Source organism: Dermacentor andersoni, chromosome 1, assembly GCF_023375885.2.
Source record: "Dermacentor andersoni chromosome 1, qqDerAnde1_hic_scaffold, whole genome shotgun sequence".
Taxonomy (NCBI): Eukaryota; Metazoa; Arthropoda; class Arachnida; order Ixodida; family Ixodidae; genus Dermacentor; species Dermacentor andersoni.
This window is the reverse complement of record NC_092814.1, coordinates 203,422,170-203,426,529: the sequence shown is the minus strand read 5'-3', so window position 1 is coordinate 203,426,529 and position 4,360 is coordinate 203,422,170. Positions and strand designations below refer to the sequence as shown.

Genomic DNA, 4,360 nt, shown 5'->3' with positions numbered 1-4,360 from the left:
CTCCCGGATCGCCTCTTCACAGCTGTAATTAGATTTAAGGACACATTAGATTTAAAGACACGTTAAATAACACCAGGTTGCCAAAATTAATCCGGAGTGCGCCAATATGGCCTGCCTCATAATCGGATTGTGGTTTTGGCACATGCAGCCCCATAATCCAATTCATGTTTAATGCTACTGCCACGATCCGATGTGCCATGTGAGGCAATGCCAATGCTCAACCCTCTCATAGGTTAGGAAATATGGCGCACAACAACGCCTCAAGCAAACACCTCTCCCTTTGTGTTTTGTGTTCTGTGCAGACAAACGGCAGTGGTGCATGCAAGGTAACGCTTAACATCAACTCACCACTCTTGTGTTGGGCAAAACGTTGAAGAAATTACGCATTCGCCGTCAACATCACTGCTAATTCTCGTCAATCAAAGCAAACAGCACAGAAAGCTTCGCTTACATCGATTCCCACAGTGCGTGGGGTCTGAATAGTTTTCTTCTTCTTCATTGTGGCAGAGAGCAAATATATTACGAATGTGTAAATATTTCGCTGTGCGCTGCAGAACTCGGCTCGTTGGTCTAGGGGTATGATTCCCGCTTAGGGTGCGAGAGGTCCCGGGTTCAAATCCCGGACGAGCCCACAATTTCTTCGCTTGGACAGCCCGGATGTGACGCATGATGCTTTCTTGTTTTCTAAATGCGTGGGCATTTCTATGCTTACCCAATACGGGCTTTCTCTTCGATGCTAAGTAAGCGGCGAGAACACAGCGCGTGAAGCTATCAGTAGTCGGTACTCTTTGTCGGTCCTCTTTCAAGGAACGGTCCGCGCGGCGGTGCCATACGAAGCCGCCGCCTGAGTACGTTCGGTCACGGTTTATAATGGTTCGACGCAGATGGATAAGGCGCTAACGAGTGATAACGGCTTATAATGATCGAAAAGTCATCAGCACAGCTGGCGCCGCCACCTGCAGTACTTTCCTTGCGTCATCAATGCTGCTTGGGGCGCGTTCTGCACTAGTTCGTGTCGCCGCAGCGTTGTCGTTTGTATTGGCCGGATCAAGTTTCATAACATTGATAATGACACCGGGTTGCGTGGAAATGAGCAAGTGGCACAATGCTTACGCACACTTAGACAACTCCCATGCATAGGAGTTTCTGCGTGCATTTTTATTCTTATCTTCTTCCTTGTTCCAGAACCAAGATATTACGAATGTGTAAACAGGTCGCTGAGGTCCACCGACATCGGCTCGTTGGTCTAGGTAGGTATGATTCTCGCTTAGCATGCGAGAGGTCCCGGGTTCAAGTCGCGGACAAGCCCACTTGTCCTTTTATTTTTCCCAGTCAGTCAAGATGTGCCAAATAACGCTTATTCGTTTTTTAGAGCGCCGTTCTTAGGCTCCCGTTCCTGGGTTGAGCGTCGCCGTGCCTCGGCGTAACCGCGCGAACGCGCTCGTGCCACCGCTGGCGCCTTCGTCGTCGTCTTCTTCCACAGCTGCCTTCGATTCCGCTCATCATGCTAGCGTTTCCGTACTGCCCTCCCCTCTGCAAAGGCGCTGACGTGACTGACCCACTGCCAGTGGGTGCGGCAATATTGGTTTCAAATGTTTAGCCTCAATATATCGCAGAATGAAAACACGTATGTACAGCTGCGCGCAAATTTCGCATTAGACAGTATTGTAATAGTCGGGCATTCCTTTCCTTTCTTCTTTTTTCTTTCTTCCTTGGTGCGCGACAAGAACAAATCTACCGCTATGAGCACACCTTTGAGCGATTAGGCAGAAAATAATCAGATAGGGACAGCACTGATGAACGTTGCTGAGTCAGAAATATGGCAAGCCGCTCCTTCAAAGTGATTGACAAATAAAGAATGGAGAGCAAATTGCATCCCAATTCAATTCAGAAGCGGAAAATGTGGACGGCTTGGAATGCATTTCTAGCCCCGCTTAATTTCTAGCACTGTTTACGCTGCCTGCGCCGTTTGGACGAGGCTTGTTGAGTTCCGAAAGCACTTACATGTTATCTGAAGCTGTGCCCAAAGCCTCGTGTCTTCCACTCAGTGACTGTCAATAATATCCGGCGAAACAGAGTTTTGCTGTTCTGCACCGGGGAGCGTCAGACATATCCATTGTAAACACGGAGGCAGCTGGGGCAACGAATTGGCGCTTGAGCAAGTGATCAACATGGCGGCGCCCAGGAAATTCACCATAACGATCCTGAGGTACTTTTACAAAATTAGATCTATCTTAGATATATCTGTGATTACCGTATTTACTCGATTCTAAGCACCCCCTTTTTTTCATGATCGCGATGCCCAAAGTGAGGGTGGGGGGGTGCTTAGATTCGAAAAATCTATAATGACCCCCCCCCCCCCCCCCCTCCCTCTTTTTGCTGCGACATCACGACCAGATTGGTGCGAGAAATAACATTTTATATTGCAAACATCCAAAAGAAAAATCCCTGAAATCAGTGAACCCACCGCTTGTGTCGGATGCTCAGTCACTATCACTGCCGCTCACGAGTCCGCGCGGCTGTGCAGTCCGGCTCGCGCCGCGGACGTCATTCCACCTTGGCCTCCGACGGCTCCGGCTCGATGACAGAGCGAGCAAGCGCGCTTGGCGGCCTTGGCTGCGCGCTCTTCCTAACAAATAGGGGGGTGCTTAGATTCGCATGCAAACTATTTCCCCCCATTTTTTTGTGAAAATAGAGGGGGGTGCTTAGAATCGGGGGGGGGGGGGGGGGGTGCTTAGAATCGCGAAAGTACGGTAGATGTATCTAGGAATTATTTAATATGAATAGTATTATTTGCCTACTTCAGCCGTTTTGAGCAAATCTATTTAACCGTTTTCCCGCCAACTTTGGTCACTGGATATTTTTAGTCTAGTGGGTAGAACATAGGACTGCTGTGCTGAGGGACTCGGTTTCGAAACCAATCGTCGGACCAACTAGTGTCACTGGGTATGTGTCACTGTGTATGTGCCGCACTGTAATGACAATAAAAAACCGTCTAAAACGTATCTGGCGCTGGACGGAACCGAATCCACGTCATATATATTCAGACAATCTTGTCTCAATATATATTCACACGCGCGCCACGGCGGGCGGCGCTAGATGTGGTAGCGTGTTCCGCTGAAGCGAGCGATACTGGGGATTCCGGCTGCATACATCCATCATATATGACGCATTTCGGTTGCCACACTACAGTGTGTCACTACATTGCTTGAGTGATAATCGCATTAACATCGACATTCGACGTGAGATGGGTTTTACCGGATTTTTTTTGTGCTCTTCAAGGTGTCGGTGGAGCTCAGGGTACTAATTGCAGAGTTATCATTAGAAAGAAGAGTACTGGTGCACTAATGCATTCAGACCATGGCCTGTGGCTCGTCGCACGGCTGCTTCGATGCAATTCACCCGATACTGCTGGTCATGAATTTGAGAAGCTGCGGTCAGCCACGTGCAGTACTGGGACAACGTTTCAGAATGACCAAACCGTTGTTTGTTTGTTTGCGGGCGCTGCATAACTCGATGAGAAGCTGTGTCCTGTGCTGATGTTACACCAAAACCGCAACTAAGATTCCGAGTATGAAGTATTTGTTTTTATATAATTCTTACTTGGTCGTCGCTCCATTTTCTGAGCACTCACGTCACCTTATTGTACGTACGAAACTGTTTTGCTTCTTCTAAGCTTCTGAATGCGCAGTCCAGCGCCTGCCTCGTTGCTTCTTTCTAGTTCATGTCTCTGTTGGCGCTGTGTTCATTAAGATGACATTATGTCGCTGTCTGTTAGAAAAAAGATCAACTATTTTATTCAATCAGGTTGTCAACGGCAAGTGTAGCCCAGTATCGATGAAATGGTGTGCTCTGGCTGCAGTGGAGCCCCTTCAATTCTCGTCGTTTCTTTCTGTTTCTATGTAATATGACGAAAAAAGATGGGTCTATAGCCAGAGCGACACCAGTTGACTAACTGTTTACCTGCTAAAATAATTTTGCGCTTATTCTGCACTTCAGAGTGGATCGTGACAGCTAGGATGACCTTCTTGCCTTTACAGCAAAAAAAGAAAAAAAAAGAAAAGGAGAAACGCAAGCATGTAGTGTGTTTACTCACTAAGCGTGCCAACAGTGAGATACTGTCGCGTCAGAAACCCCGATAGTTCATGATAGCATTGCCTGTCAATCATACTGAGTTCCAGAAAAAAATTATGGTTGATCACTTGGTTGATCCGACGGAAATGTGTTAGCATTCACCCTTCGCAAGTCTCGTTTGACGGCATGCGTTGTTCCAATGTGCAGAAAACGTTGGCGCTCCGCCTCTGCGGCTTTATCTCAGTTTCTGATCGTCGTAATCCGGTATCTGCATGACGCTTAGCCC

General features: G+C 47.9%; 1 non-coding gene across 1 annotated transcript; it reads left to right on the top strand.

Annotated features, from left to right (window-relative positions):
* The first annotated feature begins 559 nt into the window (after nucleotides 1-559).
* Nucleotides 560-631, top strand: TRNAP-AGG (transfer RNA proline (anticodon AGG)). The gene has a single exon. It is a non-coding gene; the product is annotated as a tRNA-Pro (tRNA).
* The last annotated feature ends 3,729 nt before the right edge of the window (nucleotides 632-4,360 follow it).